This window comes from Colossoma macropomum, unplaced genomic scaffold, assembly GCF_904425465.1.
Source record: "Colossoma macropomum unplaced genomic scaffold, Colossoma_macropomum, whole genome shotgun sequence".
In the NCBI taxonomy this organism is placed as follows: Eukaryota; Metazoa; Chordata; class Actinopteri; order Characiformes; family Serrasalmidae; genus Colossoma; species Colossoma macropomum.
In genome coordinates, this window is record NW_023494799.1 from 27,934,258 (window position 1) to 27,946,137 (window position 11,880).

General features: G+C 37.2%; 1 protein-coding gene across 1 annotated transcript in view; it reads left to right on the top strand.

The window, feature by feature from the left end:
* The first annotated feature begins 144 nt into the window (after positions 1 to 144).
* The window catches only part of ttll7 (tubulin tyrosine ligase-like family, member 7), a 103,445-nt gene continuing 91,709 nt past the window's right edge, over positions 145 to 11,880 (top strand). Inside the window, exon 1 of the mRNA XM_036586999.1 lies at positions 145 to 525. The gene's annotated coding sequence lies outside the window, so the exon portion shown is untranslated. The remainder of the gene's footprint in view (positions 526 to 11,880) is intronic.

Here is an 11,880-nt window from a genome sequence, read left to right on the forward strand (position 1 = left end):
TCAGTCTATTTAAACTCTGCTTATTACTGTAACACAGGCCCGGTTAGTAACATCAGTTTGTCTATGTTGCTAAGACTTTGTTCTGGAAGCTACCACTGACTATAAGGAAGGCAGTATGTAACTATTTGATGGTGTTGTATTGGAAAAGAGGGAGTACGAAATATAGGCGCTTTGCATAGCGCTACGACGACATTCCAATGCTCAAAGCGAAACTGGACCTTTGAACATTTTTATGGAGGAAATTTTCTGTACATGACTGACCGGCGCGTACTAACATACAGATCCCCCTATTTTAGTAATGGTTCAGTCCATCGACGCTTTAACCCCCTCACTGTATACACTTGTGTTGACTACACGGCACTGGACAGGTTCATTTACACTACTGTGGCTGTAATATTGTCAACTGAAGGCAAATAAAAGCCAACTCTCTCAGAAAAAAGAGCCTATTCAGTGAATCAAAGAGAAAGAAAGAAAGAAAACCAGAGAAGGCCGCAGAGAGAGAGAGAGACTGGAGCAAGTGTTCAGGTAACGTTAACAGCCCCCGACGTTAGCTTCGTTTATCACTGCTGATTCTCATTCTTGCACTTGCTAGCGAGCTAACTTGCTAGGTCGCTAGCGGGATGACTGTGCGTTAATGAATGGATAAGAACACTTGCACAGTGTTTTCTTTATTTAAAATATATTATTTTGGTGCGTACACATGACCAAAGATGTAAGCTGAAGTGCTCAGCATTAAATCGCCCACCAGCCTCTTTCACACTGCATTGTGGGATAGATGAAGTGAGAAATGAGAGGAGCGAAAGATGCTGAGCGCAAACAGTAAGCAAAGAGCTAATGTTAGCAAACATATAGGCAGCTTTTAAGGCTACATCACATCGTCCCTCGCCAGAAAGGACACTAATCATATTTACTTGTGAATTCGCAGCTTTACAGACTCAGCGTTTGCCTGTGCGGCTTTGCCTGTTTGACTTTGCATCTCCGCAGTGTGAATCTGGGCCATAGACATACACATGAAGCGTTTCTGAGCTGAATGATGGTCTCGATGAGCTGTAAGGTGCAGTTTTAATGACCTACGTAAGCAACATTAAGAATAGGACATTTCATTATTATTGCACTTGATTACAGTGTGAATAACCTAACGGTCGGCCGTGTTCAGTATATGAAGAACAGGCCGTTAACGGTGGAATCTGTGCATCCATATGCTTGCGGCCTGTTTTTATCACCGAGGACCTGAAGTAAACCCATATGTAGGCCTGCAGCTGCTGCAGGGATGCTCATTGGGTGCTGAGGGATAACCCTGGTCTCCCTTTAAAGGGGAACTCGATTTCTCAAAAATTCTGGATAATTAAATGGTTGAGATGTAAACAAAGTCATTCAGAGTGGTTTGATGTGAAATGCTCCATTATAGAGAAACTTTATAGTGTCAGAATTGTTCACAGTGGTGGTCATAGGAACCAGACATCTGAAGAGTTTTAAAAAGTTATTACAAGAAATTGGTTATGGAGATGTTGCCTGATGTCTGACACATTGTTTTGCGAGAGTTTTGTAACGAAGTTTTGGCTGCAAATGAATTTTCATTCATTCATGGTTTAGGTGAAATAGTGCCCAAAGCAAACTTATTTATTCAGATTTATGCCTATTTTACCGTCATCAACATTACATATAAAACTCAGAAGACATGTGTGTTCACTACTGGTTTTGGATAGAAAATAAAAGGGTTATATTTGTGTTGTAGTTATGGTGACCCCTGGTTCCTATCACCACCACTATAAAGAAATCTGAGTCAGTAAGTTTCTCTGCAGTAAACTGTTTTACATCAAACCACTCTGAATGACTCTATTTACATCTCAAGGACTGAATTATTCAGAAATTTTGAAGAAATGGTGGAATTCTCCTTTAATAGGAAAAGCCCAAGGCCATGTTAGACTCGCCAACAATGGACACTGATGGTGCGCAGGAAAACAGCTCAGTGCACCTAGCACTGCCTGGTTTAGGTTTGCTTGACTTAATGTTTTACTCAGTGTTAAAACTGGATTTTGTATGAAAGTAAATAGGGATGTAGGGACCAGAATGAGAATTGTGGCCTGATTCCAATACCGAATATTTTGCTTGTACATGTCTGCAGTAGTGTAGTTTTGAAGTCCAGTGAAATTAGTAAAATATTCAAGACTTAATGCTATGGTATGTCCATAACTGTTACAGTGAGTTAATTGTAGCTCACAACCTAAGCGTTAATGTATAAGAATAAGGTTATGTTAATTACAGGTTATACGAAACCCTGTTACCATGCTGAGTCTTTCCATGCTGTGATGTTTAGCTTTAGAGATTTCATAACAACAAAGTAAATGACTTTGAACATGATCCATTTGGAAAAATGATGTGTCTGCCAGCTTGTTTAAAGAAAATATTTGTAAATAACAAAGTCACGCTTGAGGTTTGATTTCAGAATTGGAATTGGTAAATTAAATATATAAAAGTTGTTAATTTGAGGGTTGATCTCAATTATTCAGTGTTAGAGGAATACAAAAACTTAACAAATCCCACTGCGACTTTAATCCCCCTAATTTTCTTTCATGGATTAATGAGCAGGACATTGGATCTGTCACTGATGCTTGTTTATTTATCTGATAGATGGTAATGATAAAGTAAAAGCTTGCCAAAATCAATAATATGAAACAACAGCGAAATAATGTTTGTGTACTGACCATTGTTATACAGAAAACTGTTAAACTTATTGAAAAAGCAGAAGACTGAGTCGTTAGATGAATGGAGATCGAAACCCCAAGTAGGTAAATTCCTATCTTTCTATGAATTCTTAGAATGGTCTTCATGTTGTTGAAGGCTATATCTCTGCAGAGCTTAGAAGATACACGGAAATTGTCTCATTAAATCCTCTTACTAGGTTATTCCACTAAAGCCACTCATTGACTGAGGTGCTAATCTGACAACTGTTAGTGGATTAGAGACAATGCGTTATAGCATTTGAGATACTTGTGTAATTCATATCCTATTATTCTGCATCTTGTAGACAACAAACAGCAAATAGTATTTCCCCAGAAGATGAATGAGATCTTGTTTGAAAAGCTTTCACCTAAACATCACAAAATGCGCTACAGGCAAGTCCTGACTGTTTCTTTGTTTTCTCTTTTGATTAGCACTGATTTCTTTCTATATTTGTAATTCTTTTAACCCAGTCTCTTCTAAGCTCTTTTAAAAGGTGGGCAGTCTGTTCATTATCTCTCAGTAACTCAAGCAGACTGTAACAATTGTTTGGAAAGCAATACTGACAGTTATAGTGCTTAATATGGCTGACTCCAAAGTGTTCTACAAATGCACATATTGATAAGAACTTACAGCAAGGTTGGATGACTGTATTCCTTATTACATTCATTCATATAAGGTCAAGCCTAACCTGTCATAACAACATATACCCAGCTGTCTGTTTCCCACTATGCCTATATTCTGCACCAGTTTCTATCAGGGTTTAACCCTGAAACATAACTCTTTGGCCACATTAAACCCTGATAGAAACTGGTGCAGAATATAGGCATAGTGGGAAACTTACAGCAAGGTTGGATGACTGTATTCCTTGTTACATTCATTCATATAAGGTCAAGGCTAACCTGTCATACCAACATATACCCAGCTGTCTGTTTCCCACTATGCCTATATTCTGCACCAGTTTCTATCAGGGTTTAATGTGGCCAAAGAGTTATGTTTCAGGGTTAAATTTAGACACACGGACACCATGTGTCTATGATTTCAATGTCAGTGTTCAATGTCAGCTACTGAAGCTTGTACATGATGTCTGTTGATTCTCAGTGGCATTGCAATAAATAGAATAATAACAGGGCAGATCTCATAATATCATATTATATTATATATTAGGTAAGGGTGGCCTATACGGTGACACCATTATTGTGATATAGTATATCATGAGTATTGGCAGTGCTTCTTGAACTGAACCAATACACATGTATGCAAAAGTTTGAACACACCTGGTCAAATTGCATGTTTCATTGATTTTCTAGGTGAATATAAGTTCACACATCCTCTACAGAGAAAACACTTAAATGTGGTATTTTTATTCAAATTATAGTGGATAGTTTATATTTATTTGCTGAATTTAACATATTGGAATAAGATAAAACAGGAAGTATAAAATTTGTCATAACTTTTGCACAGTCCACATTTAATATTTTATTTTTTATAACGTAAAATTCAGTAAATTAAAAGTAATCATGCACTAAAAGTGTGCAGAAGTATGTTCTCTGTAGAGAAGTGTCAACTTATTTTCACTTAGAAAATGAGCAAAACATGTAATTTGACCAGGGGCGGTCAAACACTTACATGGGACTGTGCATCATAAAAAGACAGATTTAGACCTATTACAGAGTGCCTGTAAATGGCAGCCAGTGAATGGGGAGGGAAAAGGCAGACTTATGCCATCTGCTGGTTGCATTTAAAACATTTTGAATAGCTATTCTTTTTTTCCTCAGGGAGATTTTCTAAAATAGATTAAAAATCACTAAAAGCTGGAACTTTTGTTAAACTGTCATTTTGCAACCACACAATCACTTTGAATAGAATAGCAGAATAAGCTGTATATATGTGAAGATTAACATACAGTTAAACTATGGAACCCACGGTTCAGTGCTGGTCCCACTTAATGGGACGTGTGATAGAGATGTCTTCTGGGTGACAGACTTTGAGGTTCATTTAAGGAGAACATCTGTGAAAACTGGCTTATTCCTGTCAGGTACTAATCTAGATCATTCATAAGGTGTCAAGTGATACGAGGTGACAGCACAGTATGCGCCTCACCTCCAGTTCATTGTTAACCTACGCTTCAAACAGCAGGGAGCAATCAGCTGACTTTTCTTCCCTCTAGTAACTGCATAGGAACAAGCAGATGTTTGAATGTCAACTCATTAAGCGGTTATCTTATTTTATTAATTTGTTTTGACCAACTACTTGATTTTTCCTCCTGTTCGTTCTTAAATTGTGTATTTTTGCCAACACTGCATTTTAATGACCACACTTTCATTCTTAAAACACACTGTTTTTCCATTTTTTGCGTTTTGTCTGACTCATTTGTGAATCAGTGCAAATAGTACTGTGATCCATATCATGGTTTGTGAAATTGTCTTCAAGTATTGCAGTGTTTTGTACTGTGGCATATTTTACATGTTTAATTCAACAGCACACATTTTTAAATTAAACTAATAATTAGCTAAATAATAAATTAAAATAACTAAATTTCCTAAGTGGCATTGAGACCCCAACTGGTCTTGCTATCACAGTGAGGGTAGGAAGACTTAGCTCCAGTTGTCTGCCTATATATACACACATACACACACACACACACACACACACACACACATATATATCACCACATTGTGATACATTCTGTTTAATGTAAATTATCAAAAACAAAACAAAAGAAAGAAGGCAGATCACTCTACATGATGTCACTGTTCACGCCACATATATGCTGCTTAAAATTTCAGCACCCACAGCTTCAAACACCTTCCTGCGTTCATGGCCAGTGGTGTTATTAGGGGTGGAAATTTGGTCTAACAGGTGGGGAAGGGGACCAATGTGTATTGCATTGTTATGACACACTGCATTCAACTTGACTACGGCTGCTATAGTATTCTTCCAGCAGTAGCTATTGTCATAGATGGCTAGTAACCAAATTGCTCTAGTACAAACTGGGTCGTCACTCACTCTGGTCCTGTTCACTTTTGGTATTAACATTTGTCTTGAGTGATCCGATCATGTCCGATCACAGTGAGACATGTAGCCATTTACACCTGGCATTTCCATGTTATACAGCTTTCTCAGTTATTATGGGATCATCTATAGTTCATCATCAAAAACTCAAGATCTCAAAACAAGAATATTAGCATCATATTAATATCGTTTTACACATGTTCCTAAAACAAAATTGGTTTTATATTATTCAAAACAGCGATTCTAAACTTTTGAACACTATGTTAATGCCAAGTGTGAGCGGGGCCTCTGGTGTTGACTGTAATTCTGTTATTGCTCACAGCATCTTTATCCTTCTTTTTGGAGATACAAATTAAGCTGCCTTTTCATTTGGACTAATCTCAGCATCTTTGCAATTAAGCTCGCTTGCCAACTTCAGCACATCTAGTCAAAACTGTCACAGCAGTTCACAACAGACACTGCTGCATACAACATTTATGCAAAATAACAAAAAAAAATGACAACTATGTGAAAAGTGAGAGGGAACAAAAGCATAATTTCAAAGTTAATTATACCCAAGGGGTATAATTAATGTGTGTTCTTGTGGCTGTTTGGTGCAATACTGTATACTGTAGATGGAAGCGCACATAAAAATGTGGTATCATGTGCATTTTAATTTAGATATGCTCTCTGTATCCTCAACAACACCTTAGTATATTACCAGGCTTGTATTGTGAATGGAGATCTAATGCAGAATTACAAATGTATAATATGAGTATGTGTTTAGAGATGCACTGATAAGGGAACTGTGGGCTGATGCTGATATCTGATACCTAAACCTTTGAGAAATGCAGTTGTATACATCGACCTGTAGCCTGTACAGGGAAATATAACATTTTTTTGGGTTACAAATGCAGTAAAAGGAATAAAATTAAGATATTTAGTAATCCAGCCTCTACTAAACGTTCTGCTCTTCCTGAATACAATAAATATGTCATCACATATTGGTTTGAAATATGAGTCAACTCTAAACATCTGTCTTATTATTTTTAAAAAACAAATATAAGTTGATACCTAAGATGATTTTGACAACGTCATGCATCTCTAATAAAGAGATAATAATAATGATAAGACAAATACTCTTAAATGAATTAGGATCAGCTGGTTCGAGATCACTGCTGAGGCACAACCCCCAACCACACACATCGTTTGTTTGTCATCAAGGCTAGAATGCTGTGACGTTATAAGATCAGTGCGACAGTGCTGCTTTGTCTTTATTCTGAGGGTTGATCTGTGTGATAACATGTCAGAGAGACTGTGTGCTGAAGCTTACTTTCACACTGAACTCTTTGTGGATCACTCACTGAGTGCCTTATGTGATTCTTTTGTGCTGATCTGTAACTGCTCTCAGATCAGTAACGATAAGAAACACCTGCAGTTGAGCTATAGTGTGAAAATAGCGCTTGTATGTCCAGCTGATTTATATCATCTGTTATCTTTTCTGTGGTAGAGATGTGGCCAGTCAGGACTGTGTTGCTTCTGTTTGAGTATTATGTTTTGTGTTTGATTTGCTAACTGTTGTTGTTTTTTTATTTGTTTTTTTAGTAGGTTTTGAGGTATGGGAGAAAATTCTAGAGCCGTTTGCCTGGTGTAACTCGCTCGGACAAGTAAACAGACAAGTAAACACAAATAGCTTGTTTGTCGACAAACAGTGAGTTAGTTGCTGTGATATTGATGGATTCTGACTTGGTTGTAGGTACAGATGCATCAGTAGAGTTTGTTTTCAGACCGAGTACGACTATATATTTTTTAGTACTTCCAATAAAGCTGTTTCATTCAAAATAACACACTGCGCTTCCGAGTACTGAGCAAACATGCTGAGAAACTGAGCTACACCAGCTTTGCTAACTTGTACCGCACTGTACACTGAAACTAAAACCAGGCGGTGAGGTACAGGGGTAGGACGATATGGTCTATCTACAGCCTGTTTTAAAAAGTTAAGGTATTAATGTTTAAAACCTGCAGTTCTATTCAGTCAAACAGAAAAAAAGTTGACGAATGTGGACTGTGGTATCAAGTGTTGACTTTTTTGCCTGTGTTTCCTTAGCCTACATGTGTCCAACCATACTGGGGAAGTGGATGTGATTGCGCACGCTTAAATCGCACAGTGTGTCTAACAGGAATATGCATAGGCAGAATATTTAAAGTGACTAACAACTTGTCTGACTTTCACGGCATCAGCAGCGTGTTACTGAGAGAGCAGACCCTTGTTCACTACCAGCTTAAGTCGCTTGTTCATTCGCATGGCAGCATACATTGAGTTTATGTCACATGGTATCTGGTGGTATCAGATGTTGACATTGGTGCATTTGTTTATGAGGTCGAGTATAAGTAAATAAGCACAGTGTCAGGTCGATACCTGATACCAGTATCAGTATCGATGCATCCCTAGTTGTAGGTATTTCAATGCAGTCTATGAGATGTGTCCAGTTTTTCACACAGGTCTGAAACAAAACTGAGGAGAGCACTGGTGGGGGAGGGGGTGGGGAGGTTATTTGAATATTTAAATATCCAAACTCATTAGACAATATATGTTAAAAAATGTTAAATCTTCTCTGTGACAATGAATGACAGTGGCACAGTGTGCCCTTGTGCATTCACAACAATGTAAAATATTTTCTCTTTAGAAAACTAAAAATGGGAAACATTGATATCTGTGGTGACTGACATAGTCAATGCAGAAATGTTTATCATCTAGAAGTCGTGCAAACATTAAGAAAAAATGTTAAAAAAATGTTATTAATGTGGTATAACTTAGTATTTTCTATTTCTTTGGCCATTTTTTGCATACTAATATTACTGTTTCGAGGGCATCAAACATTTAATGCATAATCTGTCAAAATATGTCAAAATGTAGTATTCACTATAGCCAGGCTTCCGTTCTGCCAACAAATTAAATTTAAGCAAATACCCAAAATTTCACAAAAATCAGCTCTGTACAAGAGAATAAAACTTTATGTAACATCCATAAAAACACTTCTGAGAAACATGGAGCGAGACTGCGGAGAGATCTTTGATGTCAAGCAACTTTGTTTCTCAGTTACTTTGTTAAATGGGCTATAAATATGAATAGCCAATTATTTGTTTTCTTTGCCATCCAAGGTACTCTCCAAAGTCTTTGCCAACAACAGTTCACAGTTCACAGTCATCAGTTTTTTCTGTCCAACTTTTTTTCTTGTCTATAAAGAACCACAGAAAGGACCACAGCCTGAACAACTCTTCTCTTAGTTTGTAGAGAAACATCATTTCATTTGAAGATCCTTTTAAGCTTGTTTTGTTTAACTTTCTGGCCACATTTTACTGGCAAGCACAGTGGCTCAGAAACCTTATATTAAGCTGAATGGCTGTTCACCATCTAGCATCACCGTTATTTATTCACTGCCTGATTGCTTGATTGATTGAGTGATTGTTTTGCCAAGATTACAGGAAAACAAGACAGTTGTCTTGGTTTAAGTAATATAATGTGATGGTCTGTACTTACGATCAGCTAACAAGGTAAAAATGCCGGTTTTAATTTAATCCTGATTTGAAAATTAAACTGTGTACGAGTAATGCGTTAATGTGTAAACTTGAATTTAGTTTTGTAAAATCAGTTATCAAGTTATCACCACTCTGTAATCTAAATAAGGGACGCAGTAGTATGTGAATTATGGGCAGATCTGATATTTTTCATGTACATATCTGCTGATGCTGATACCGATGCTAACACCTAAACATTAATAAAAATATAAAACCTTCCCCTCGATTAGCATTACAGAGAAAAGTACCAGAAAGGGTTATAAATGCAGTAAAATAAATAAAATAATGACATTTTAGGGCAGTAGTCCAGCTTTACATAAATGTCATGCTTTTTCAGAGTACAATAAATACATCATCAAATATCAGTTTGAAATATTGGCTAAATGTAAATGTGTATCTGATTCTGATATACACATTTTTAAAGCAAATGCCAGTATGATTCCAATATCATTGTGCACCCCAAAAAATAACAGCTTAAACGTCATTTAAACAAATGTAAAAACAAGGAAGAGTACGTTAGTGAACAAAGAACTAACCCAGTAGCAAGTAAGTCCACGTGTGGTCCTGTGTTGAACTTGCTGCTTGGATGTGTGCGGGACAAGTTTTATGCCATGCCACATATTTCTTTTTAATCGATTGAGCATGGGTGCATCATTATAGAGAGTACAGTATTGAATATCTGTCAGACGGCCTGGATCCCTCTGGGGGAATGGCATAGCCCAAATTTGAAAGCTTTTCTTGCTGAATGGGCAGAGTCAGATTGGCTGAGGGGGCAGTGGGGGAGGGGAAGAGAGAGTGCTTAATAGATAGCAGGAGCACACAGAGTTAATGGCATGGCAGAGTGAATGGATTAAGCTGTAGACGGCGGTGCGTTCGGCTTGTTGAACAGTACACCACCTTGGGGACTGCTGAGCTCAAGCAGCAGCTCCTCAGGCCTCCTGCGACCTCCTCTCTGGTTTCTCCCTGTTCAGTGACGCATGGATCTAGATTGAAATTTCAAAAAGCATTCACTGTGTAATTATATAGACCGATTATCAACCTGGTGATGTATTTGCTACGAGGATAAAAGCAATAATGCATGACCTGATTATTGTGTTAGAGAAAGGGAGAAGTGGAGGAAGTGTTAAAGTGTACAACTTTTTAGGCTGTTCAGCTTTAAGGCACTTCACAGTAAGGGTGAGCAATATGGCAAAAATGTAACATCATGATACTTTTTCACAATACGTGATAGGTTCCATGGCATTTTAGGTTTTCTTAGGTTTGAAGACAGATTGGAAAACACAGAAGAGAAACTTTTAACAATGTTTTATAATGTAAAAATAAGCTGGCTTTACTAAAGGCATACATTTCTGAGAATTAACAAAATATGTAAGTGGGGCAATTTAGAGCAAAATAGATTCTGGAAAAGTTTGAGCAACAGAATAAAACCCTTCACTAGGCCCGTCACAGTTATTTTGTAATAACCTAATTGCAATTATTTGAGATGACGGCAGTTATTGTTTTCAGCTTGAAGCTCTGACATGTTTAGAAGGCAGTGCTGACTAATAGTTATTTGTTAGCTATGTTTTTAGCATGCATGCTAGCAAAATGACAGTTTTTTTGCTTTTATTTTCACTCTCAAGAAGAATTATATAGACTTTGCCTGAATACTTAAGATTCTGTGTGACTGAGACATTTGTGTGAATGCCAATTTGACAGTGCCAGTATTAGCTACACAGTAAACGTAGCTAGAAAGCACAATGGCTAATAAGGCAAGTTGGCCACTTTGGGCTTGCACTTTAATAGATGCATAGAATGATCAAGAAAACACCATTCAATTGGCATTCGCAATTATTTACATGACAGTTAATTGTTAGCTAAAATTGCATGACCCTTCACAAGGGCTGATGCTAAAGCTAACAATAAGCTAACTCTAACACTAGAGTTAGTCTGTGCATTGTTAGATCCTGAGCAGGAAAATTCTTCTCGCCTTTAATGATACAATACATTCATGTTTATCTGTACGTGGAATGTTGTATTTGTAATTGTGAGCACTGTACAGTCCTGTTTAATCTGTCAAGCTAACTGTCTACAGCTAAGTTAATAAAAGCTAACTTAGCTAGTTAACATCATGCCCCCTCAGCATTGGCCAGCACCCCAATTTCAGCCACTTCTGCTTATTGCATATTGCTGTGAGGACATTCAAAAAACTTAATACCACATTTGTACTTTATTTGTGCAAAAAATCGAATCTAAAAAAAACAATAAAGTATCACTAACAGTTTTGTAATTCTGCGTTTACAAAACTGCAGGAACACACAACACTGTTTCTGTTTCATGACGAATGTTTGTCTTGGTGTAAAAGTCCTATCAGTTAGCTTTCTTTCTGCTTTTCTGTTGCTTGATGGTTATGCGGAAGCCCATCCAGACCACTTTGCTCATTCCAGGGAGTTTTGGTCTTAAGAGGTCTTTTAAAATCCAGATTAAAAGCATGTTGTTTAGACTAGCACAGGGCTCCAGACTAATGATGAAAATAGCGCATGGGGCAATTTTTTAATTCTAAAGAAAAACAAAATGTAAACAAATCTGTTTAGTAATTTAAACAGT